Raw genomic sequence first — 27,203 nt, 5'->3', positions numbered from 1 at the left:
GCAAGGAACCCTCTGACTCGCACAATCTTCCTGGGAGAGAGATCTGGGGTGGGTGAGAAGGAGAATGCTTGTGTGGGATCAGTCAAAACAGGGATTTTAATTCTAATCTCTTATCGTAAGGCACGTTCCCATGACAAGCTAAAAAAGGATTCCAAGTGAAAAGTAGCATTAGGGAAAAAAAAAATTTCCAGTAATGCTTTTTTTCCAATAATGATTTTTTTTTCCCCTCATTCCTTCCACTTCTCCCTCCTCCTTCTCTGCGATGTTCTGGCAAAATTTCTGGTATCTTGCCAAGTATTTAGCAAGGAAATGGTTCAGTTTTAGTATTTTTTTGACAGATCCATCACTGATCATTCTCTGGAGTCTGCCCTGTCTGCTCAACAGCTGGTTCTGCTCAAAGAGTCTACTGGAACTATTTGTGCATATTTGTAAATGATGGATTTAGATAATACCCACAATGATTGTGGAGTCCTGCTGCTTTGGCACAGTAACATTTTACATTTGCTTTGCACAGGGATAAAGGATGATGCCAGGTACACAGCAGGGGACATGAGCTCTGTCTTACTTTAATGCCATGTGAGGTCATGGCAGGGGCTGCTGCTGTGGAGGGAACAGTTGAGTCCTGCTGGGCATTAGGGGGGTTTATACTGAATGAAATGAGCCCTGAATCTTCCAGTGCTGCTTTGAGGACTGGTTTTGAGCAGCTGTAGCTTGGGCCAGTGGTGGTGTTCCGATAAATCTTCCAGTGATGGATGCAACAGGTATCATTGGCACAGGAACATAATTATCCCATTGTCTGAAATGTCCCTCTTTGGCTGCATGTGGGGTACAAACAGAATTTCTGGGATTCAGAGGCACTGGTTCAGCTCTTGGGGCTGTTGGGTTTTGGGGATGTGCCAGTGCTGAAAGAATGACATTGAGTTCAAACCTGTTGGACGAGTTCTTGTGTCCTTATCCCAGCTTCTCAGGAGCCTCTGGCATGCACCAGCTCAGGAGCAGATTTCCCTCTGTCCCCCAAGCTAAGCACCTCTGATTTGTGCCTGTCCTTCCAGCTGAAGGCACAGTTGGCGTTCCTGTCCCTGGCTGCAGGCTCAGGGCAGAGCTGGTTATCTGTGCACTGCTTTGCTCTGAGCTGCTATTCTCTGTATTGATAAACATGCACAAAAATTCATGTGTGTATCTCTTTAACAAATAGAATTAAACTCTGCTTTCTCCTCTGCCTTCTGCTGTTTCTCCTGCCAATCTGTGCCACCAGTCCCACTTGCAGACCCAATTCCACTAATGCTGTGCTGCCTGGTTTTCGTACACACTTGTGTGAGCTTGTTTGATCTGGTTGTTTCAGAGGAAAACATTCAAGCAGCCCCTGTGCTGCAGCACGCTGCTGTGTGTCCAGCACACCTGGGCTCTGCTGCAGCAAGATAAGCACAGCAGCTCTTTCAAGCTCCCCAGCAGAGCTCAGATGGTCATCTCAGGGGACTGCTCTGCCAGCAGAACTTTCTGCTCGTCCTGCTGAGCCCTGTGTCTTGCCTCCAAGCTTGTTTTTCTCTCTACTGACTTGAACTAAATTAGCTTCTGCTCTCTTTCTCTCTTCCCTCCCAAAAATAAAAAAAAGAGAGGGAAGGAAGGATAAGAGCTAGCTTGGGAACTGTTGCATATGTGAGTGCAGTTTTAGAGTTCATCTGTTTTCCTTGGAGGCTGCAGGGGGTGTGTGCAGCCGTGCTGTGTTCCCTGCTCCCACCAGGCTCCCATGTCAGTGCTCCCAACATCTTGTGAGGGTCCAGCCCTGCATCCTGAACCCCAGTGCAGCCAGCAGGGAAAGTGTCTCCTGCTTGCTCTGCCCCTGAATGCTGCTCTCAGCTGGGTTATTGCTCAGCCATGGTGATATTGCGGCCTGATTTATGTGGCCTCTCTCCTTCTTGCTCCTCTGCTGCTTGAGTACAGCCATTATAAAAGCCATCTGCAGCTTGTGCCTTTATTCCTTGGGTTTCTAGGCTGGCAGATGGCATGGACAAAAAAAGAGCCTTCCTCTGTCTAAATTAAGCAATAACACATCAACTTCCAATCACATTCTTATTATCACCTCGTGATCGCACTTTCATAAAATCCCTGTTTCCACAGCTAAGCATGATAGATATTTCTCAGCCTTATGGCTTGTGTCTGAGAGGAGTCTCTGTGCCACAAGCCCTAAAAGGACATTTCAAGAAATTACACACCTGTCCTTGCCTCCTACTTTGCAGTTTGCAACAGCTCTGCCCAGCCAGCCATTTGTTGCTGGTGAAATTAAACCTGGATAAATTGCTGTGTTTGGTGGGGTCAGAGCTCATCCTGGCTGCTGTGCTGGTGCCTGAATGGGCTGTCTCCTGTGCCCTCATTTGGTGTGAGCTTGGGTATCACTGCAATTCAGAATTCTCATTTCAGAGCTTTTATCTTGTCACCATAAAAAGCAATATTTTGATTCTGTTCATTTAGAGATTTTTTTTCCTTCGTTTGACCTGCTGGTTTATTATCTTTTCCTCATTTGGCCTAATTAAAGTGCTGTGTACAGCAGCTTGTTAGACTTAACTACATTCCTGCATCTCGCCAGGAACTGAATCTTCACTGATGGCTTCAGCAGCAAGATTGGCCCTGGGCAAATAATTTGTAGCAAATCACTTGACTGACTGAACATCACCTCCTTTTTTGGGTTAGGATTTGTCTGTGGCAGATCCTTGCTCTTGTTTCTCGTAATGATTTCCCAGCTAACTCCTGGGACTAATTTTGGGCTCACCCCTGCTCCCTGTGACCCGGATTTGTGGGTCAGGCTGCTCCAGCTGGACCTGGAATTTGTAGACAATGCTTTGGTTGCTTGATTGAATCAGTCTAATCACATCAATGCTTAATGTAAATTCCAGATTTTCTTAGACATTCTGAATAGTTTATTAAATCTTTCAGCTTTACTAAAGACTTGCTTTGTTGCATGTAGAAGTTGAAGACAAAATATAGAAAGAAATTAATTACAGAAAATGTTTGTTTTAACTCTGGGTATTTTAGTATTTTTTTTTTTATTTTTCAGTATTCCCTTGGTTCTAGTAGCTAGTATCCCATTACCCCATTAAAAAATACTGGTTTGTTCTAACTTGGAGAGACATCTGTACCCAAAACCTGGAGGAGCAGAGATGGTGCTCATGTATTGGTGTGGCAGGGGAGAGCTGTGGCCCAAGGTAAACCCTTCTGTCTCTATTCTGCAGCAGATGCTGGAATTTGCCCACACAGAGCAGTTTCTCCTCCTTGGTTTTGGCTGAGTGTGGGCAGGCTGGGAGCAGATGAGTTTTGCAGCTGGGTGCTGCACTCTGGGGCCCTGGGCCTCTGTGGTTCAGCACAGCCATGCAGGGTCACACCCAGCACTTGTGTCCTCCTCGGGTGCTTCCCCAGCTGGGGCAGCTCTGTGCCCTGCAGGTGAGGAGTGCCTCTCTCCCAGGAGAGGCTTTTACTGTGCAGCAGGGGATGAGTTACAGCATAAATGAAAATAAAGCGCTCAGTTCTCTCTGCACAGCGCTCTAATGGAAAAATATGCTGACTATTTTCTGCTCTTCCCTCAAAAACTGATGTGTTTGTAAATTCTAAGCAAGTACTGACAGGTGACTAATTTATTTTTGTCAGCTTAGCAACAAAGCCTACCCTTTGCCACCACGTTCATTTGTTATGGCAGTGCGTTGGCTGACATTGAGATTCATTTGGGTTTTTAATGGATCTCAGTGATGCAGCATCACTGCCATTCAGCTGCATTCCTCTCTCTTACTTCTAAAGCTAATTAATGTCTAATTTCTCCCCATTATTTCCTTAAGCTCTGTGTGCATCTACAGACAGGCATTTACAGTTTTCCTGAGGTGGAAAGCCTAAAGCTGCACTCTGGAGGCTCATGGGGTCATTGCTGACTTCCACCAGTTATTTTACAACTTAAAAATGAAAGGAGAAATGGAGAGGAATAGAGGCAATTTGATTTTTTTTTTCTTTCTGGAAGATGCAACATGCCATTGCCAAAAAAGATGAAGATTGATGTGCCACCAAGCCCATGGATATGTCAGTGGGTGCTGTCAGAGTCAGTGGGAGCCTGGAGCAGTGATAGCACCGAGCTCTGTGCTGGCTGCTCCAGGCAGGGTGAGCTATGGGAGCACAGGGCTCACTGTGAGCACACCAGCACCCCCCTTATGGGGAGAATGGGGATCCTTATTGCAGGAGTCATCTGGGAACAGATCCAGGGCTGCTCTGACAGGGGGAAAGTAAAAGGATGGACCCTTTGGCTTTCCTATTTTGCTTCTCCATCGTATGAGTGAAGATCACCCTCTTGACCTGCTCCTGCTGTCACCTTCCAGAGGGTGTGACCCCAGGGACAGCAGGACCCACCAGAGCAATGCTCTGATGGTCAGTCTGGGGCTGGCTGCAGTGTTTGACCCCAGGCAGTGGTGCCAGGATGGCACAAGGGTGGTTCCCATGGGGCTGGATGTGCCCCAGGAGCACATCACTCATCCAGAACCAGCCACGTGTGTTCTTGTCCTCACTCCTCCTCCAGATGTGCTCTGCTCTACTGATGGCTCAAATCAGCTGTGCTGAATCCTGTCCAAAGCTCCAGGCATCCCTAGTGCTGGCAGAGGGAGCTCACTGCCCTGCCTCCCACTGCCTTTGGAGCTCCTCGTGTGGCCAAACTCCACTGAGCCCACATTGACAGGTTTGCTCATTAGAGTTTCTTGTCAGTCTCCAGCAGGAGTTTATGGATGCAATATGGAAAAAGCCAGAGGACATGGTAGGCATCACCTTGTGCTCATTTGTGTGCTGCTTTCAGCATGTTAGTGTAAATAAGCCTGGTAGCAATCTTGGAAATTATTGGTTGGGATTTTTTTTGCACATCATTCTTCAGTAAAGCAAATACAGCAATGGCTTGAACAGGTTTATGTCCTTTCACCTTCATGCATAAATTTAAAGCAGCTGAACCTTTTTATTTATTTTCTACAGAGTTGCTGGAAACATCTAAATGTTATCAGTACCCATGTCAAAACATATTTTTATAGCACGTTTCTAGACCCTTTAAGTTCAACAAAGCATTGAACAGCTTTGATGGCGCCATCTCAATTATCTGTCCTCTGTGCATTCCTCTCAGCTCTCAGACACAGCCCTGTGCTAACCATACATCATTATTAGACTGACTTCATAGCACTAATTGACACAGAATGAAATTCAGAGCAGGAAACAGAGAGACTTTAGCATTCAGTATGAACAGACTGCAAATTAGTGTTACTGCTGTAAAGGTTAACTGAGATTGAAAACTGTTCCATTACTGCCATGTAAGCTGAGTGCTTCCCTTTTTTGGGAAATAGCCATGATTGGCATCTGAGGAGTGGAGGGGATGCAAAGGGAAGGAGAACACCTGAGGAAATCCTACAGCAGATTGCATTTGAGTGTCAGCTTTAATCAGAAGTGGTCACCTGAACTTCCCAGGCAGCTGTGAAACTCCTGAGCTGGGAGGTCTTCAAAACATCCCAAACCCTGCAGGGAAGGGAAGGGAACAAGTAAATTACAGCTTAGTGAGCTGCAAGTCTGGGACATCTGGAGCCAAACCAGGGTGGAAATGAATGCACAAGTGTACATGGGCACAATGCTTATTTCTATTTCTTACCTAAATCTGTATTTGTCTGACTGAAAGAAAAAGTTATGGAGCAAGTTCTTGACTTTCAGAAAATTGTCCAAAGTCCTTCTCCATTTTTTTTTGGCAGTTTTATGTTAAGATTTTACTGTAAACACCAGAAGTGTCTATAGCTGAGTCCATAGAAAATGCTAATTTTGGTTCAGGATGAACAGACACTGAATGTTTGCTGCTGAAAGCAGACCACAGCAGAATCATCACCTGCATTATGCAGATTTTCTCATATGATAACATGGCAATCTTTTCCATGATTACAATATTAAAATACTTAAAACTATGTTTTACCTTCAGTAGCAGTCTGCAGCAATCCAAAAACATCAATTAAAGGGTTGGCAATACATATAAGAGCCAATAAAACAGTTACTACTTACAAACAAGCTCATTAAAACAAGCTCATATATATAAAATATATTTTTCTTCTCTGTTACTGTGGTGGCAGCTCATCCAAACCAAACACACAGCCCATGTTTCACTGCAAGGTGAATTTCCATATGGCAGCAGGTGTCATTTCTGCTGGCATTTACAGAGGCAGTAAAACCCAACACCAGGGTGTTGGGAGAGTGCAGGGGGAGGCCAGAGGTGGCCCAGCCACCCTCCAGTGCTCACAGGAGTGCTCACACAGGGCTGGGGGACAGCTCACCAATGACAATGCACTGCACAACTTGTGGAACGGGGCAGGGCTGTGGAAATGGTTCAGCAAATTCACTGTAAATGAACCACAGAATAGAAATCTGATACTGCTAATCAATACTGTTAACAAGAAAAACTCATCTTAAAAAACCACCCCCTTTTCATCTTATATGAAAAGGCTTCAGAAAGTGCTGTGTAAATGCTGCCTCACACCATGGACCTTTAATTCTTTCCTTCTCCTGGCTCCTTGCTCGCCCATCAGCTGATGTGATGTAGCAGGAGCCCTTCAGAGATCTGACCCCACTTTGTGAAATGAACCAAATCTGCTTTGCCCATCTGCAAGTTACAGTGCCAGGGAGAGCAGGTCTGAGTCCTACTCTCATCCTTTCAGCACAAAGTGTAAAAAGCCAGAGCACAGTCTGGACCCCTCTCACTTTAAATTCCTGCTGCTGTCAAGGTCTTCAGCAGAAAGTTTTTTAGAGTATTGGACTCAACATGAAAGTAGGCAAACACTCTGTAGCTTGAACTTGATAATAAAATAAGTTTTGTTTATATTTTTAAGTGGATAGTGAATTCTGCATTACCTGCAGAAAACATAATTGCATTTTTGCTTCCAGCCCTTTGGCAGGTGTTATATCCAAGAATGGGCTTAGGATAGGTAATTGCAGCTCAGAAATTCATTCCTAAAACTGTCTAATCTCTTGTTCCATCAGCTGAAATAGTGTATGTTTCACTTTGTTTTTTTTCATTTTTGTTTTTCTTGAAATGCATGCCAGTGCACCAATTAAGTAATTCCTATCTCAGTTTTAAGAATAATTTATAGGGACATCCTCCTGAGTTAAATAATCTTTTGTGAAAGAGTGCAATGGAAATGTCTGTCCTCACTGTGATCAGACAGCTTGACTCTGAACAACTGCATTTCATCAAAGATGAATTCATGCCATGACTTGCTAACAGCAGCCTGTTCCTGTCCTGTATCTGTGCTATTAGCTTACCAGGAGATGGGAAAATAATGTAAATATTCAGCGATGAATTTAGCACTGACATATTGCAAAACACAGATGCTGAATCTCAAAACTGTGAAACGAATGGTTCACAGGGTCTGATATTACCCCCAACATTCAGAACATGTTTTGGTTTATTTCTGAATGAAAATATCTTTTTCCATTTTCAGTATCTCCCTGGTGTGGGAATCACTGACCACATCCATCCAGAGCACCTAAAAGTTGTGGGGGGAGCCTTGTGCTAACAATGCCATTATTCTAATCTCATTTAGCTGGACAAGGGTCTGATCCTGGCTGATCTTCATCCATGCAGAAGCTGTGAGCTGTGGACAGGAGTGAGTGTGGCCTCTTGGAATAGTCAGAAGTGGATTTTGAGAAGTGAAAGGCTCAGCAATGCCTAAATCCCACACATTGGACAAGGTACTGGTATTAAATAATTATATCAAGGTATAAGAACAACCCCAGCACTAGCCTGTTTTCAGTGTCTTGTAACAGTTCCCTTTATTATTTAATCTAATTCCTCCTGGAGGTGGATTTAGAGTTTCTTTCTTGAAACCCAGTGTTTGCCCTGTGCTCCTTGCTTACTCTCCAGTGCTGTGATTTACAATGTAGCTGCATGTACACTCATTACTAATGGCAGATTTGGTTTCATGCCATGTACAAATTCTTTTGCTAAGAACCATGTAGTAACATATTCTGTCACTTTGCTTTTTGGGTCATTAATGCATTTGCTTTCCTTCCCCTCCCCAAAGAGCAGAGGGATGAGGATTATGCACTTAAACCAGAGTGTGTGCTTAAGGCTTGTGGCTAGGAGAGGAATTTGTGCATCCAGTGATACACACTGAGGCCACTGAGTATTCCCTGAGTATACAAAAGGGTGCACCAGGCCCCATAACCCCTCTCCGTAGTCACTAGGAGTGACACATTATCAAGGCCAATAGTTTTCCCAAGGAAAGCAGCGCTATGGAGCTGATCCATGCATGTCACCAGGAGCCAGCCTTCAAACTGCCATCCTGCCCATTGATTACAGCTCTCCAAGCTGCTTTCCAAGCTCACTGTAAAACACCTCCAGAACTGGGGTTTGGCAGCTCCTGGAGAGTCTGGGTGGGCAGTACCTGGGTGCAGGGGAGAACAGGGTGGCATTGTCAGCAGGGCTGCCTGAAGCTTTTGTGTCACTTTAACTTCCACGGGGTTGCCAGAGGGTTTAGTGGCTTATGTAAATCATTCCATGCTTCAATTTTTGCTTTTAGAAACTTGTGCTCTGGCCCAAAACCTGACTGTGCCCCTCTGGCTGTGAGCACAGTGCCCTGAGAGACACCACACACACCGGGCTCCTGCACTTCAGGCTCAGAAAGATATTGAAAAACTTTGTCCTTAAAAGAAAACTAATTATAAAAACCCCACCATAGTCTGGGTGCAGTTTTGCATTGAAGAGAGATTTTTAACACAGGGTGAAATCTGTTGTCCTTCAGAAGCTGGTTTTGTTTACCTCAATCAGTGCTGAAATATTCATTAAAGACAGCAGAACTGCTTTGTATTATGCAAAGAAACTTCATATTAAGTGTTGTCTGTATGTGTTCAGCATATGAATACATTTTATTCTTAATGCTCAGACACAGCAAATATTTGTTGTGAGAAGGATCCCAACAACTTTCTAAAATATGTATTTGGTTAAAAAAATCCCCCAACCTCAGTGATATATCACAGCTCTGGATAATTTTTTTGTGAAAGACTGGACAAAACTTCCTCCCAAAGTTTTCCAGAGGAATAAATTGATCTAAACAGAAAATATGAGATGGACAAAACCAACCAGGTGCTGTATCTCTTCCAACAGTTGTTGTCTCTTGCTTTTACCAGCACTCCTGTGTGTTTTGGTTTTGCTTTTGTGGATTATGGCCCTCCCTGCAGGGCTGGCTCTCCCTAACCCTGCTCCCCAGGCAACACCTTAGCTGCACTCTTCCAATGTGCAGGAATGTCAGGAATGCCATTCTGGTGGCATTAGTCACATTTTTCACTGAAGTAAATTAAAAATGCATTTGAAAATGCACAGAAATGCTTTATAATCCTCAGCCTAAGAAGCTAGGGAATTCCAAATTAAAACTGGCTTTGGACATGTGTGTTGGTAAATGGCAGATTGAGCTGATGCCCTCCCACCCTATATTTGTGTCCCACAGGCAGTGTATTTCCTGGAGCCTTTGTAGGAAAACATGTCTGGTCTGCAGTACATCACATTATTAGGATGTTTTTTTCCAACAGATTGTCATAATATTTTAGGGAGTTTGTGTTGATTTTGCTGTCAGGAAATGAAAGTGAGATTCATGAATAAGTACAAACTTATTTGGCATAGAGATAAATCTGGTTTCTCTAACAGCAACAGTGTTAATCTGGAGTAAATGAAGGTGCTGACTCCTCACAATCAGCTTTGCTTATTGTCCAGAAGAGCAGAGCAGCACTTGTGCAACTTAGAACAGTATCTGATAATTTCTGAAAGAGGAGTAAAAAGAAATGACCTGAGAGCCACTTAATAAGGCAGGTTTTAGTCAAAATATTGTTTATCCCTTGGAATTATGCCATTCAAGTTTCCTAATTTGATTCTTTTTGCTATTCTAATGGACACTTAGTTATTAATACCATTATTGAGATGAAACTGTGGTGAAAATTTCCTCACCATTTTTATTCATCAAACGTCCTGAGCATGTTCTTCTGCCTTTTGTCATAATCTTCTACAGAGCTGCTTGCAAGTGAGCACTTTGCTATTCCCCCAATTGCTATAACTCAATGTGATGGCTTTCAATAATGGAAAGCCCTAAAATATGATGGAGTTAAACAAATTCCAGAGGAAATAATGGGGAAAATATTATTTAGATCAGATGTAGATCTTAGCTTTGGTTTTACCTGTCCATTGCTGCACTAAAAACTATTCCTTTTATGATCCAAATCAACAAAATATAACTATTCCTTTTATGATCCAAATCAACAAAATATAAAATTCCTAAAGGGAAATTTCCTCACCTGAGGAATGAATCAGCATTGCTCCTTTCCATATATCTTATTAAATAGAATATCATTTAATGTCTCTTTTATGTGAGACTTTTAAGCATACTTGGTGGCATTTGGTTTTCATTGCTGCTGAGGTTAGCCAGAAGGAACAGGGGAGGCTGAGGTGGAGTGGGATCAGCACCAGCCTGGCTTTTTGCACCCTGGTGTGTGTGCTGTGGGTGTCATGGGCAGGGCAGTGCAGGTGCTCCCTGCAGGGCTGCAGCTGCACTTTATTCCTGCTTATGGCAAAACTGCAGTGGGAAAACTCAGGGGACACAGGTCCTGTCTGTGATTTAGGGTGTGGTCTGCATGGGTGTGATTGCCTTCCTCCCATCTCAGGTGTCCAGGCAGCCTGTGGGGCACACGAGGTTTGCTTTGGCTCTGGAGGGAGAGCAGGCAGAGTGTGAGAGCTCAGGGATGGCCCTGGAGGGAGAGCAGAGTGTGAGAGCTCAGGGATGGCTCTGGAGGGAGAGCAGAGTGTGAGAGCTCAGGGATGATTCTGGAGAGAGAACAGGCAGAGTGTGGGAGCTCAGGGATGGCTCTGGAGGGAGAGCAGAGCGTGAGAGCTCAGGGTCGGCTCTGGAGGCTCCTTTCTTGTCCATCTACAGCCCCTGGGGCTGCAGGGTGTCTGTGCTCAGCTCAGGGATGACACTTCAGCCTGGCCTGGCAGAGGGGACAGAGGATGTGCCTGTGGCACTGCCAGGGTCCTGATGCTGCTCAGGGAGGAAAATGCCTCACTGAACCTGGGCCAGGTTAGAGGCTCTGCTGCTCAACACACGACACAAACCCAAAGACAAGGATGAATGGCTGTAATTTGTATTCTGCATTACTGTGTGCATGATGATTTTTGTGGAGAGAGGAGGGACCAAAACAGGTGATATGCCCAAGAAAAAGGCTGTGCTGATAGCTGGACTGAAGACAGGTGCATCCTTTGCTGCATCAGTGGCCAAAACCAGGAGCACAAGTGCTGAACTCTGAGGGATGCTGACCTGCTCCCCCAATATTTTTTATCTGCATCAGAGAATGCAATTAAACAGACTCCCCACTTGGTCCTTACCTGGGTCTGCACTCACTGCCTGACCTATAAATAGGCATAAAAATATTTAATAAAACTCTTTACTTACAAGCGGAAAAAAAGGAACAAATGCTCAAAGGAAGATGGTAGAAGGAAACTTCAGTCTAGGGTTTCTGCTAGAATAAGCAGGGAATTATTAATTGGTGTTTTGGGAGAGGTAATAACATTTCAATGGCTAAAATTAAATCCTTATCTCTTTGGCAACAGAAATAGAAGACTACAGAGGATATATTGGGAAATGTTATACATGTTACCCAAGTTCATGTGGCCTTTCAGAGCAGGAACACTTGCCAGCTCCAGTACCAAAATTTCCAGCAGATATTTTGTTTTCGATAAATCTGAATGCTTTTCTTCCATGGCTCAAGGGTGACAGGAGGCTTTGCTGACTCCATGGGCTGACAGGGTCCTGGAAAAACAGAAGGAGCCCTTGGGGACGGTGGAGAAGGACCTGTTTCTCACCACAGCCATAAATAATTTTAAGATCTGAGGGAGTATCTGAAGGTGCCAGCCCATTCCCTAGTGCACAATGGAGGTAATTGTATTTACAGTTGGATGTGAGCAGATTTGCAGAGTCCCATAGAGATGAAGAGGCTGATGTGGTGTGGCTGCCACATGGAGAGAGGTGGGGGGTGCTGTGGGGAAGCTGCAGGGGCTGCTGGAGCTGGGAGGACTCTGCTGATGGTATTCCTGAGTGATGGCAAAATCAAGGAGACCCCAAACACAGCTTTACCAGATAAAGTGCTCATTCAAGGTGCAAGAGAAGCCCAAACACATTTATCTTTCTTTAGCTCTGATAGGGGAATGTCTGAGGATGGGTTTTGTTTGCTCTCTTGGTATTTTGATTCACACCTTGATTCCAAGCTTTGCTAAAAGCTCTGACAAATTTTGCTTTTATTAGACATTTCCCTTTTTAGCCCTTCTCTCATGCATTCACAAAGCCAGTGGTTTACAGACACAGCCTGAAGCCGTTTCTGCAGCTCCCCAGCATGCCTGCCAACCCCAGTGAGCACAGGTACTGCAGTACAGCCTGTCCTGGGCTGTGGGGCTGCTGGCAGGGCTCCAGCCCAGCCCTGAGGGGCAGCTCCATCCCTCTGGCTGCTCCTTTCCTGTGCTGCTGCTCAGGGTCACCTCACCCTCCATCCCTGCCAGAGCCCCTCTGTCCCAGACCCCTTGGTGCATTAACAGCTGCACCCCCTTGTGCTCTCCTGCTGTCTCTGGTACCTTTCAGTGCATAGCAACAAATCTGGGCCTTCAGTTACATTTTGTGTCTTGACACCTTTGAATTTGATTTTGCAGTTGAGGTTGTGTGTAGGAGATGCTGATCTTGGGCAGATATTTGACCCAAATCACCAAAACTCAACGTCAGGCAGCCCTGGCTATGTGTTTGTGGACTGGGGGCTGGGGCAGCTCACAGCATCAATAAATTGGTGGAGCTGCTCTTCCCTGAGGTGTGTGGAGGTCTCCAGCAGATGAGTGTCCCTCAGCCTGGCTCAGGCAAAGCTGGTCTTCCTCTACTGCTCCTAAAAGAGCCTGAAGCAAGTAGCCCAGCCATAGGACACCAGGGCAGATGAAGACACTCAATCCTTCCCAAGCAATTTTGGTCTTGCCAAGTACTCTGCTTTCTGTGAAAATGAATATTCCTGGGCCTGAGGTGCTATTCTGGAGAGGGTTTCTTGCACCTTCTTTTTCTGCATATTTTCATCTAAAATCCAGAGAGCTGGTACCCGTGCTTTTCACCAAGGAGGGACCTTTCCTGATATTTGTGTTCCATGGAGCCACTGAAATATGCCCTGTGCATTGCCCCAGAAGGGATGATTAACTTCTCATTGCATAAGGTGAAGGATTTTCCCACAGGGAATTTTCCCAGGCAGCTTGTACATGCTCCTGTAGGATGTGCAGTTTGTTGTGGAGGTCTTTGATCTGGTTGTTTGCAGCCTTCTGTCCTGGAGGAAACTGCACTTCTGTAGTGGTAGAGTTATACAAAAATAATATACTTTAGATGTCTTCAGCCAGAAAAACACAAGAGACCATGCCATGAATATTACTGAGACACCAGCCTGGAACCTGGAGTAGTTCTTGCTTCAGACAATTATTCAGCTGCAGGTTTTCCTGTGGCTGCAGTGATGGATGCTGCAAGGGGAAAAATACCCTTCAAACTTCATGTCCAGTTACTTGAATGAGAAGGGTAAAGAGAATTTATAAATGCTGCTGGAATTCTGAGAGAGGATTGTGAATAGATCTATCCTCTAATAGAAAACTGAGGTGTAAATCATAGTTGGATTTGTTGAAGTTTTCCCCACTGGCTCCCCCTGGCCATGAAAGGACTCTCAGTGAGTCTTGCTCCTCTCTCTCTGCTCTGTGTTCTGTTGAATGCTTTTCTCTGTCAATTGAAAATGAGACTCTGTAATGTGGAGACATTCTGGCAGGCAGGGTGTTAGCAAATCTGTGTATGATGCTCTTGTAATGATGTTTTCTAGTGGGTGCAGCTTTTGTCAAATGAGCATGGACATCCATCCATGGTAATATTCCATAAATAGCGGACACAGCCAAATCACTGGGCAGTGCAACACATGGGCTGGAAAGGATTTAGCCTAGACTTGAGCATTCAATTTATGATAGCTCTTTCCCAGACCATCCTTACTTTGCCTTTATGAGCCTCAGAATGACTGGGAAAAAGTGTTTGCTTCCAAAGGCCCCTGCATTGCTCGGCGCTGCTTTGGCTTCTGGTTGTGAGCAAACGTTGCATTGGTTGTCATCACCCTCCTGTCCTTGGCACCCCATTTTGTTCTCATTATCCAAGATGCTGATGATGTGCTGTGCAGTCTGGATGAGTTCTCCTCAGGTCTCTTGCTGCCATATGTCTAATGGCAGATAAGCAGTATGCAGCTTGTTATCTCAACAGAGAGGCAGAGCCTGACTGAGGCTGCTGGAGCCAGGATAATCTGTATTGGCTGACTCTAAAGCATCACTGCAAGTTTTTGGTTTGCTTAATGCACTTTCATACAACTGAGCTGCTGGATGAGGGCAGCTGGGCTGGTTTTTGGAGCGGTGGTTGGAGCAGTAGGATCAGCAGAAGGTATTTCTGAGCAGCTCTTAACTCTGGCTTCACTTTTTAGCTGCAGTTGTACCCTGGCACTAACTCTATTGCTGTTGTGAGGAGATTGATAGAATAACACTGGAATACTCAAGAATGCAGGGTAGGAGCTGTGCTCACACCCTGTAGGTCTCTCCAGCTATCATCAGTTCACCTGGGGAACACATGGTTATCTCCTAGAAGAGTACATTTCTGCCTCTCAGCTAAAACCACATTTAATCTGATCTTTTCGTGGCATGCTATTACAGAATGCTGAAGTTTCCTTGAGTAGATTTGATTTGTTATTTGTTATTTTTCACCATCTGACTGCTCTAATATGTCAGATTTATGACCTAATTATTTTACTTTACTGTTAGATCCCAAATTAATTAACATTGCAGTGTTGCTGGCTCATTAGCAATATTCATTGGGGTCATCCCACACACATAAGCATATCATCAACCTAAGGGCATGATTTCCTTTTTATATTGTCACATTATTCACTTGTCCTTCGTGCCTCAGTGACACTGTGTTCCTCTGGAGCACCACAAGGGCCCACTTCTCTGTCTCCCTGCCCATTCTCCATCATCACCAGCTCCCATGAGTGCTGCTGGAATGTTTGATCCTGCTGGGCAGTGTATCTGTTGCAGTGCTCACTCCTTTCTGAGCCCTCTGCCTTTGCTGCTTGTGTGCAAACCACCATGCCTGATGTCTCTGTGGGGATCGGTTGATTTATTTTGCATGCAAAAGAGAGATATCCCAGTGCGTTCCCCTGCTTTGGCAATAACCAGGTATCAATATATCAATTGTCAGGTCAGGTCTCCTAAATAACATCTGGCTGAGTGTGCTGTTCTTTATTTGCTAATAAAGCCATTTTTCCTCCTATCATCTTGCAAAGTGTTATTGCTCAGAGCTTGTGTTTTCTGTATGTTGTGGCTCTGAGTCTCATTTCAAAACAAACCTCTAAGCCCCAGCTGTGATGGGATTGTCTGTCAGAGGTGGTGTTTATCAAATACTGCCTCCACTCTGCAAAGTATTAACCCCCAATACCTTCAAGTACTGCGTGTCTCAGACACTTCAGGAACTTCATGGCTGCACGTCATGGTCTGAGACAGCTACAAACTCCTGTGCTGGACTCTAGATATCCCCTAAAGATTTGAAAAATGTCTCTCTTTGGGAGGTTTTGACACCTCTGCCCTGTGTTAGATTAAGTGAGGAAGAGCTTTAGTGAAGTTTTGCCATCCTGGTTGTTGCAATCACATTGGAGTTCCTGAGGTCACCACTCTCCATGAGCCTGCAGAGAGCCAAGCCTGCCTGGCCCTGGAAGTGGCACCAGTGCCCTCACCTAACTCAGACTGGGGAACAGAGAGCCAAAGGCTTCCTCAGGGTAATTCTGCCTGTCCCAGGTCACCTGCTGCAGAGAGCAGGAGCCAGGTGCAGTCTGGGCTGCCCATCCCTGAGTGTGTGAGATTTGTAAACCAGCCTTTCTCCCATCATAACAGACATTTATTTACTATAGAGAGCCAGGATTTGGGAAATGCCCCTCACCCATGGCCTGTCAGGTGTTTCTATCTGGGGAAGGGCTACAGGACAGGCAGCTGAGTCCTACATAGGAAACAGGAATGGGTTGCTGAGTTTTGAATTATATCACCAATGTTTAAAGAGTTCAGCCCATCTGTCAGATAAAAGTCAAAAGGAATGGATTAAAATTTCCCAGTATAAATTTGACCTTGTTGAAACATTTTCATCTCCTTGACCTTTATTTCATCAGTGTCACAAATGAAATGTCATTCGCTTGTGTTTCAAGTCACAGCCAGATTTTGAGGCCTGAGAATTTCCCAGGGACGGATTCTGGTCATTCCCATCATTTGGGTTGAACACAAGGACATGGTGGGTTGTGGTGGCCTCCTGGGGAGGGAGGTCCGGGCCCCACGAGTGCCTGGCAGCAGGAGCTGCTGAGCTGTGTCCTGGGACTGCGCTTTCCTCAGCTGGACAGACTGTAAGACAGGGCTGGGGCACCAGCTGGGGCTCGCCAGGGTCACAGCAGCTCCAGAAGGGACTGCTGGGTGTGAGCAAATGTGTTTTAACAGTGGCACAACAGTGGGAAGGGTGAGACACAGACACTGAGAGTAAGAATGTGCCAACCAAAACAAGAATGTATTTTCTACCCTGCAAAGAGTGAGAAGTCTCTAAGTAGTGTAGGGGCTGTGTACTCAAGCACAGCCCTCCCAGTGGAGCTTGCAGGTGATGGAGCAGGCAGTAGATCCAAAGGAAAGGGCAGTGGGCAGTATTTTGGTCATGATGATAATCAGAATTGTCCTCATTTATCAGATCTACCCAGTAGCTGGGGTGCCTTGACCCTCCTCTGCCATAGCTTCCTTGGCCTATTTTGGAAATGTCAAAATTAAATTTCCCAATGACCCCTGAATCAATAAAGAGCTCAGACTCCCACACAGCTAAAAGATGCTAAGGACAGCAGAAGCAGTTCAGGACTGTATAAAGCTCCTAAGCCCTCCATTTAGGAGAGTTGGAATTGATGTGCTTTGCTATCTAAGAAGTTTCTTGCTACAGGCACTGTATTGACATTGCCAGTATCTACTGCCTGTGCAAGGAGAATGCACCTTGAGCAAGGACTCTGGAAGTATCAGTCTGTTCAGGAGCCAGACAGCTGGGAGCTGGAGCCAGATATCATAAAGATATTAACACTTCATTTAATTGCAAACTGCTGTCTCTTTCAATGACCAGCTCAGGAATATGTCCAGAATTTCCACTTTCACTGAAGTCTAAGACTGGAATTGTATTTAGGATTACAATTCCAGTATGCACTGATGAGCTAGAAGAGGTCTGAAAGGAAAATAGATGTAAGAAATTTATTATTGTTGTTAGAGATATCAGGGTTACACAAAGAAAGTTACTCTAAGATTTTGGGTTCTTTTAAGGGGAGATAGATAGATAGGCAATAAATAGAAAAGAAAAATTCTTGAGCCTTTAAAACATGCAAACAAAAGCACCAAGATGCCTAATATGCCTCAGTGCATGTCTGCAACCAGTCTGTAAGTGGTTCACTGCAGTTGTCCTTCAAAGTTCCCAGGCTGGGATTGCAAACAATTTGGAAACAAATTATTTAGAGAGAGGAAAGAAAGGGTATGGCATCTGAAAGTGTAATAAATCCTTTGGAGCTTGATCTGGGGTGGAGGAAATACTTGGGAATGTCTCCAGGTCAAAACAAATGTAACAGGATTTTGATTTAGCGAGACCCAAACCCTGCTGGCCCTACTGCCAATTCATTAATTGCAGCCACCCAGTGCCATTGCACTGCCCTCCCCTGGGAGTGTGCCTGTTGTGAGGCTCATAGGATTGGGATTACAGCTGTCCTGGGGAAAGAAGGGATAATGCCACTCATTGGTATGCACTCCAATTGTACAGTTGTTGGATCTCGAAATGAGAAGAACGGCATAACCTCTGTTTAACTAGAATTAGTTTCTTTATACGAACGGGAGAGAGACTTCACTTGATTAATTTAAGTCTGCTTCCTGCCTTTCATTAGCAAATAAAGGCTTCTTTGTGTGCTGGGGTGGGGGATACTGAGGTGGGGAGGGGGAGATCAAAGGCTGCTGTTTCTGCGGCGCTTCTCCGGATCCAGCCCGCAGGAAGCGGCCGGGACTGGAACTGCCGCGAGGGGACTCAGACACAGATTGGGGCTGGCAGGTTTGTGCTCCAGGCTCCATGAGAAGTCTTAGTCAGAAACTATTTTTGTTTAAAGCGTTTCTCACCCTCTGCATTATTCAAGACTTGAGGCCTTTTGCAGAGTCCCTCCGGCTTCCCCGTGCGCACAAAGGCCCATCTGTGCCCTGGCTGCCGGCCACTGCCCAGGGCCAGGGGAGCTTCCGTCCTCCCAGCCCTCAGAGCAAACCCAGAAAGCAGAAAGAGACCTGGCACTGATGGCTCCTGATGCTGGGGACAGGGCAGATTTGCCCCAGAGTTCTACCACTGCCTTATGGGGTTGCAAATGTCTGCAGGAGTCTCAAAAGATTTGTGTTGTAGGTGAAGCTGGATCCAAATTTATACCAAAATTACGCCTGGCAAATGCAATATGAAGTTAGACCAAGGCAGTTGTTTTTTTTTTTTTTTATTTTTCTTCTTTTTGCTCATGAAAAAATTATCTGCAAGAAGCATCATGCTTTTCCTAAAGAAGTCACTCATCTTGGGGTGCTTTGTTAGTGTCAGAAAAATGAAGTTTCTGTTACAGTATGCAGACTGAGTGGTTTATACAGCCATGAATCTCCATTTGTTGTCCTAGAAGGATGTTCAAGACTATTTTCTAACTGGTAATTAAGGAAAGCAAGAATTTATCTGAGATTTCTTGTGCTTTTGAAGAGGGAAGGTCCTGTGTCCCATGGATGGTGCAGAACACATTGAGAATTGCACCAAAGCCAGTCACCAGGCTGGAATATTGCTGTTCTTGAGAGTGTCCTTAGGACAAAAAGCCTTGAGTACTCATGTTGGTTAGGCAGACAGCATAAAGATGTTGGTTTTAATGATGGGGTTTCTTTAATTCTGTCACGGATGTAAAGGTCACATGGAACATGCACTGAAGGAAATGTTACCTGAAGGAAATGAAAAGACTGTTCTTAGCCTTTCTCTTCTCTAAATCCCAAGTGTCCATCCTGGACACCACAGGCAGAAAGGGCGACTGAAGCAGGGAAGTGCTGAGCAGCTCTTGAAAGCCACAAGACCTTGCTGAGCATTGTTTCTGGCCATTGCTTCTCCCTGGCAGAGCACATTCTCACAGTGCCCTTGGTGTCTGGGATTGCTTTGCTCGGTCCTTAGCCATGAATATCTGTGATCTGAAACCCTCTGTGAGGTGAAGAGGATCAGAAACAACACCGTGGAGCAGTGTTAAAGGAGGTGCTTTAAAAAGCACACATAAGGGAGCAGGGATCTTGCACTGAAGCATTTCCTGCAGAAAGGAGAGCTGTGCACTGAACCCTCTTGACTTGAGCGTGAGTCAGAGCCTCCCAGGCACACTCTGGTCAGGAGAAGGGAGTGCTGGCCTCACAGCACTGACTCTCAGCTCAAGATGATCAACTGCTTCTTGGAAGGCTTCTGGAGATGAGTCACAGCTCTCCCTTTGCTCTGCAGCCTGAGCAAAACCATGTGATGGGGCAAGAGGGAGAGAGTGAAGGTATTGGCCACGGAGCATCAGGCTTTTACTGTGGGTGAAAATTGACAGGCTCTTGTGGAGCTGTGCAGTTTGACAGCATGACAAACTCTGTTTCCCATTATTTTGGAGAAAAGAAAAAATTTTTGAATGGAAACAAATCTAATGTGATTTTACAATTTCAAACTGTGACAGTACCCAATATTTTTGAGCTGTTAATCCTCCATCAGAACATGAAAGCAGTGGTTTCTAGAGATGGTGAAGATGTGTCTCTGCAGCCTGCTGTGCTCTGCAGGGCTTCCATGGCTTGTGGCTGCAGGGTGGGACCTCTTGGGCTCCTGCCTCAGGTGGGGTGACCCAGGGGCTGCTGTTCTTGAGGGACCAGCAGACCAGGGCAGGTGTATGGGCACAGGGGCTGCTCTGAGCTGCTGCTGAGCCCCCCTGAGCTATCAGCAAGGGTATCACTGTGTGCAGCTTGTCAGACATAGGGGGCATTAGAAACCTTACTTAGAGTAAAAATTTTATTCCTTACTTGGAGTAAAAATGATCCTTCACATTGGGCCATGAGTAAATTTTGAGTAAGTGTGTGGTGCTGTAAAAAAAAAAAAAAGAAAAAAGACAGTGGTCAGAATGAGAGAGCAGAGTTTTGAAAGGCTCCAACACATCTGGAAGTATGAAAAAGATTAGGCAGCATTTTCCTGTGTGTTTGTATGAGCTGAGCTCTGCCACAGAGGAAGATGGCCAGAGGGAAAGTTTCTCGGAGTGATAGCCCTGATGCACTTCACATGTTTGAATAATACTGGAGTAGAACAGAAGCTGCTCTGGGGCAGGGGTTTTGGGGATGCCATCCTGACGTGGCACATCTCAGAGAGGGTGATTTTTAACTGAAGGATGTGGAAAATGTGTGGGGCTGCAGCAGAACCCATGAGTGACTGAGGTTGAAGTGTCCATCTGGAAATCTTGGCAGGACTCGTGGAGTTTGTGATGAAAGCCTGGATTGGGACTGGGATGTGGAACAAACCAGCCTGAGATGATCTTGCATTAACAATAACCGTGTGGTGTGACATTCAGCTTGCTGTGGAGCACAGGGGCAGTGTGACCTCTCCCTGGGCAGTGACCCAGCACACTGAGGGTCAGCAAACCCAGGGGCCCTCAGTGGGGGATCCTCAGTGCTCAGGGTCACAGCCTCAGAAACTGCTGCCTGCTGGAGCATTTCAGGCACCATGGTGGTGTTGCATGGGTGATGACAGCCCGAGCTGCACAGGATTATCCATCAGGTTAATATTATCACTGCAGCTGAAGATGAATGGGCTGGGAACCTGAAAAGGAAAGGGACTGGTACTGAGCTAAAATTGAAAATTGATACACAGCCCCATGTATTATCAGAGACAAAAATTGTACTACTGAAAAGGGAGGCATATGGGGTGGAAGGTGAGCAGTTAAAACTCTTTGGTTTTTGGGGATCAGTAAAGGAATGTGAGCCAAAGAAGGCAAGGGTAAATAACTGAAAAAGATTTTGCCATGATAACATCTGGGAAAGGTACTTGTTATTGTGTTTGAGTATATTCCAGTCCTTGGTGTTTTTAAATCTGGGAGTTAGTTCACTGAAAGGTCAGAGACTGAGTTGGTGAGAGGGAATTTAAGGATGTCTCCAGGGAATGAGAAAGTCTCAACAGAACACGCCTAGAGCTGAGAAAGCCCTGCTGCCTGAAGCCACGTCTCAACAACCTTTCCCTTCTGCTGTGGCAGGAATGAAAAGATGAGCTGAATTTCTACTGTTGGTGTCAGATACTGGAAATAAGCATGTTCACTTTGGCTTTTATTGGTTATAGCAGGGGAGGAAAATGGAATATTTAGCTAGTGCTGAAGGAGGTAAATTAAAAGTGAAAACTCTCTACTGCTGCTGAAAAACCTGAATTGCTGGCTTGAGAGGAAGCAAAGCAGGAAGGGCTGCTGTGGGTAGTGTTGCTTTATCTCCCTTGCAGCAAAGAGTGTGTTCAGCACTGCCATACCTGCAGCAGAGCACCAGGGTCACTGAGGCTGATTGCAGTGTGTGCCTGGGTTCCCTTCCCATCCCACAGAGCTGGCTGTGCTCAGAGGGACACAAGGAAAGACTGCAGCACATTATCCAGAGCAGAACACATTGATCAGAGTCTGCAAGAGGGAGCAGCAGCCCCAGAGACAGGGATGCTGCAGCACACAATGTTCTTGGGCTTTGTTTCCCTGCAGGAATGGGGACCAGAGTTCAGCTATTTATGTCCTTGCTGGCACAGACTGGAAGGCAGTCATCACAAGGGCAGGGGGTTCTCAGAGATTTAAAATCCCAGTAAAATGTTCTGCTCTTTCCATCTTTGAAGGAAGCAGGGATGGAGTGAGCTCACATATGCAAGTGAGGATTGAATTCAGTGACAGGTGAATTAGCCAGGCTTGCTGTGGACAGGAACTCCTCGTGGTTTGTCACAGAAAATATGTGATTTCCTCTCACACTGATCATCTGAGTGCTTGGACAGGGTGTGAGAGGGAGGACTACATTTTCTTTCTCCTTATTTTTGGGTTTTAATTATTTAATTTTTTAGCACAAGTGAATGGGAATTTATTTCCAGACATGTGTTTGCAGGAACTCCTAGGAGGCATTGCAAACACTCAGGCATTCAGGCACACCCCACAAAGAATAAATGGGGAATTGATAGTTGTGAACAGACTGTAGGTCTGAATAATCGTCCTCCCAGATTCTCTCCAGGGAATGCTGTTGGAGTCTGAACATTGTGGGAGGAGAACTAGGATTTATTCGGTGAAGATTCACTTACCATAAATAAATAAAAATAAATAAGTAGGCTAAATTAGTAATGAATAGTTCAGCCAGCTTTAATGCTAAATAAACATACTGAATTGTAATGAAAATACTAAAGCCTGTTTGAACTGCAGCTAGAAATCCAAGGAGAAATAACTGTGTGGCACTTAAATTAGCACTCACCATAAAATATAAATATATAATATAAAATATAGATTTTTTTTTTTTACCTCATGAGATTTTAAAGATTCATCTGTTCCTTGTGTTTGGAAGGCTTGAACTAGACACTATTCAGTGCTATAGAGTGACATAAATCACTGAAGAGTTATAAAATCCCTTGATGTATGCTCTTGGACAGTAACTATATTTGTAGAGGCTCTCAGGGGGGTGCATTTATACTGATAGGAGACTGTTTTAAATTCACACAGTTATCTCCATATAAAGCATTTTTATAGGATTTTCCACACCATGGGGGGTTGTGCGACTTTAATTATACAACTCAGACTCTATTGGTAAAACTTATAGGCAAAGATAAGCCCTTTAGCAAGGCAGACTCCTGCACTTGAACTTAAAAGAAAATAATTTTCTTCTTGTGAGTTCCCCTAGGAACAGCTGGAAAAATCAATGTGTGCAGGGAGGAGAGGCTGTGCTTGCAGGCAGCCCAGGGAGCTGAGGAGCCAGCCCTGCCCTGGGCTCCAGCCCCTGTGCCTGAGCTCACTCCCCTCGGAGGGGCTGGGGGCTGCTGAAGGGCCACCAAGCACCAATCACCCTTTTGTGGCCACTTTAGACCATTTATTAAACTCTGCACCAGAGCTGCAAACTGTAGAGTGAGGCATGGACTTTAAAGCAGCTTGAATAAAAAATAAAGTAGCCATGTAGTTGAAGCAGAGAAAAGCAACACGCACATGGAGCTCTCAAAAACGGAGTTTTTCCTTTGGAGAAAGTGCAGCTGCCCTTTATTGATGGGTGATGGAGTAAGGCTGGCTGCAGACTGCAGCTGTGGTTGGTGGGCAGGGGATGAGCAGTGATGGTGTTCAGGTCTCACTGGCTTTTTAACCAAGAGAAACCAAGAAAGGCACTGGAGCTCAAGGGGCAGCTGGAGACTGATATCAGCATCCCAGAGGTGGAAAGAAATCTCTCAGTATCTATTCCAGACTGGCAATTTTGTGCCCCTGAGGGTGTGGCCAGTTTCTGGCAGTGATGTGGAAAAGAGCTCTCAGGAGGGAAGATTCAGTAGTTCACTTGATGAAAATAGGATTATCTCCATCCCTAAGTTCAGCAAAGCAGCTTTTAGAGGCAGAATATATCTGTGCTCTCTGACTGCATTACACAACAAAAAGAATATAAGAACTTAGAAGAAATGAATAAGGTATGTAGTATCCCAATGTGAACTGAAAATGAAAAAATGAGAGAGCTTTTTGCTTTATTATAATAACAAGGAGCAGAGTGAAAGAATGGCTCTGCATATGAAATAGAGTTAGGAGGATAATCAACCCAAACCTCCTATGATCCTACAATAGAGGCACCAACACTGGAGGCAAGCAGGAGAGTTAATAAATTAAGGTGCAACCAAAATAGATTCATGGTCATTTAACAATGTGTCAGGGTTCCTAGAGAAATGAGAATAATGTATTTAAGTCTAATGTGCAAAAAACTTTAAACAGGAAAGAATAAGGGAAGGAGAAAAGGAGAAAAGATTTATTGCAGCCAGCAGCTGAGGTCAACTTGCTTTCACAGGAGAACAGGAGAAGAAAATGGCACACACATGCCTGGAGGTGGCTGTAGCTCTTCCACCTTCCCTCAGTAGGAACAAAAACACATTGAGGAAGTATCTGAATACCCTTAGGATGAGTTTTGCAAGGGCCTAGGAATGGCCAGGTGGGATTTCTCACCTTGAATACTCCTGGAGCAGTCACTTTCTGCTGAAGCCAGCAACCTTACTCATGCCATGAGGACCAACCCCAGCCCTCCTGCTCTGAGTACCAGCTCTGGGATTTGGCTGCCCAGCCAGCATTCACAGGGGTTTGAGGGTTTTTGTTTGGTTGGCTGTTTTTTGGTGGGCAGGTAGAATAAGCCTGAGCCATTGATTCATTTATTTTTGGCTCCTCTGCACTGCTTTCAGCTTTGAGAAGTTGCTGTGTCTCTTGGGTTTGCTATCAAAGGATGATAATCACCAATCCATCTCAGGCAGGACAGATGGGAATCCATCTCTGTCTGCACACCCTGGCTGGGCACTTTCAGAGAAGCATGTACAGCAGTATAAATCCTTACTTTAAAGCTCTGCCCTAAGGAAAGTGGGGAGAATTTCCCTGTGCAGGGGTTTGGGACGCTTTCAGGTTGCCAAGGGCTGGCTGGCTGGCTGCTGGGAATGTTGTGGGAGATGTCTGTGGGCAGAAGACAAAGCCCCTTTTGCTGAAGGAGCAGCCAGGGGCTGAGCCCTCTCTGGGCACGGAGCTTTTCCTTGCAGAGCTCCAGCTCACCTGTCCCTGCTGTGCTGTAGGATGCATTCTGCCTTTTCCTTCTCCTCCCAAGACCTGTGGCTCATGGCTCTGCTCAGCGGTGCCCCAGAGCCTGTGCCCTGCCAGGGCATGGAGCCAGCCCTCACTGCTGCAGGGTTAATCCTCACACCTCCCCCGGGATGCTTTGCATGGAATGTTTCTCATTCTGCCTTCATCCTCTGCTCTGTGAATCAGGAACTGGGGCAGCACACAGGACCCTTGCTCCTGCAGCTTTTCTCCTCCATTTCTCCTCCATGCAGGGCTGTACCAGCTCTGATGCTGTTTGTGGTGAGGAAAAAAGGGAATAATTCTATTTCTCACAGTGATATTATTTTCTCTGCTTCTCTGAAAGCATGTATGTGCCTAAACCTGCTCCCAAGAGCTGCATTTTAAATTATATATATGTGAATACTATAAAAGAAAACCTCTCATTTTTTAAAAAAATTATGGGATTAAAATAGAGACATTAATTTCAACATTTAATGGTTTTACTGTGGTGATGTTCACAACGCTTCCATGTTCATTTTTTGTGACTTGTTTAGGACTTATTGTCAGTGCTGTTCACTGAAACTGCATGTTGTAAGACAGCAGGCTCCTAGATGACATGGATGATTTATAAATACTTCATACAGTCAGAATGTATTTATGCAGGACAACAATTTGTTTGGTTATTTCCAGAGGCTGAGCCACTAACAGTTACATTAGTGAGACAAAAAGGACTGAACTTGTGCTCAAGAAGGGCTGCTTTGGGCTGTTAACCTAATGAATCTACAACTGCTAGATAAAAATAGATAAAAATTCTGAGCTTCAGGCTTTGTCTGCTTCAAAGATACCTTAGAAAAATGAAAAATAACTTAGAAAAATGAAATATAAGGTCGTGCATCTTCTAATGATGTAAAACTTCACTGATGTCAGTAGCACAGGTGTCAGGCTTGGGAAGAGTTACAGTGTGAGAAATATTCTTTGTTCTTTGCTTTATGAAACAAATGTTTGATTTAAACTTATAAATGTACTTTATAAATCCCTGGTTTAAATTTCTTATTTGAGGCAGTAAGTTATCTTATGTCATAGAGCTAAGTCTAAAAAGAAATGTAAAGGAGAAACAGATGTAGACAAACGTGAGCCTGATCCTGCTGTGAGATCTCAGCAACCAGACTGGGATCCTTGGGCCAGCACATTGGGATCCACCCGTGTAAATCTCTCAGCAGGAGCAGTTTTGCTGTCAAACCCAACAAAAACTTGTCTAGATCATGTTTCAGTGGTGCTGCAAATTTTCTTCTCTGAGAGAGTTCAGCAGGAGCCGTGGTGCCCAGGATGGCAGCTCACAGCTCTGTCAAGGCAGGTGCATTACTTTGAGTTTGAAAAGAACCTTTGTAGTTAAGCTGTCAGTGTATTTATATGAGAGATTTGTAGGGGAGAATTTTGTCTTGGTTTACTGTTACCCTGTCCAGCTGTAGCTCCTGGAGGTGTGTGCCAGACACTGGCTGACCCTTTGCAAATCCTGGGAGGTTTCCAGCTGTTGCAAAGAGCAGAGCTCGCTGCAGCATCTGGGAGAATCTGTTACTCTCTACAACAGGGCAAAGCTAACACAATTGCAATTATAAAAATGCCCCATTCACAATTCCTGCCATTTCAGGTCCCTCACTGCAGAAGAACTTCATCAGGATGCAGGACAGGTTCACAGAGCCCTTTTCCCTCCCGTTCCATCATCCCTGAAACTGCTGCAGATCTTCCCAGCAGCTCTGCTGGGTTTGTTTGTTTATTTACCTTCCATTATCCTCCTTGTTCCCCATCCTTTGAGGTCAGTAGATGACCTGCAGATCTGCCCAATTTATTCCTGTGTATGACAAACAGAGCTGGGTTGGCCAATGAGCCATGATCTCCTATTTCTATTTCGCTGCGGTTGTACGCCCATGATCTGCACACTGCCAGTCACCCACCATATTGATGAGATTAGCTGCTAATTAAAAACCCAGCCAAGCCAGGCAGAGGAAGATGACTCAATTAGCAGAATGTCACTGAATCTAATTTACTTTGCTTATCACAGACTTATTCTCTAATGAATTAGAAACGAAGAGCAGGACACCTTCAGAGGGAGATCGAGGGGCTTAAAGGCTTAAATGCTTTCTAACCCCTTTGTGCTCATGGTTTGGGTTGCAGGGAGTGTGCTGATACTGCTAATCACACACCCAAGGGCTGCTTCCCAATACCTGTGTCCTGAGGGAGTGTATCTGGGGAAGCCCTGCTGCTGGCTA

General features: G+C 45.1%; 1 long non-coding RNA gene across 1 annotated transcript in view; it reads left to right on the top strand.

The window, feature by feature from the left end:
- LOC135454320 (uncharacterized) overlaps positions 1–27,203 on the top strand; it is a 107,994-nt gene that overhangs the window by 51,989 nt on the left and 28,802 nt on the right. The window contains exon 2 of the long non-coding RNA XR_010442073.1: positions 7,584–7,731. This is a non-coding gene — a long non-coding RNA (uncharacterized LOC135454320). The remainder of the gene's footprint in view (positions 1–7,583; positions 7,732–27,203) is intronic.

The sequence above is a fragment of the Zonotrichia leucophrys genome, chromosome 14 (assembly GCF_028769735.1).
Source record: "Zonotrichia leucophrys gambelii isolate GWCS_2022_RI chromosome 14, RI_Zleu_2.0, whole genome shotgun sequence".
NCBI classification, from domain to species: Eukaryota; Metazoa; Chordata; class Aves; order Passeriformes; family Passerellidae; genus Zonotrichia; species Zonotrichia leucophrys.
The sequence above is the reverse complement of the archived record's forward strand: the minus strand, read 5'-3'. Positions and strand labels throughout refer to the sequence as shown.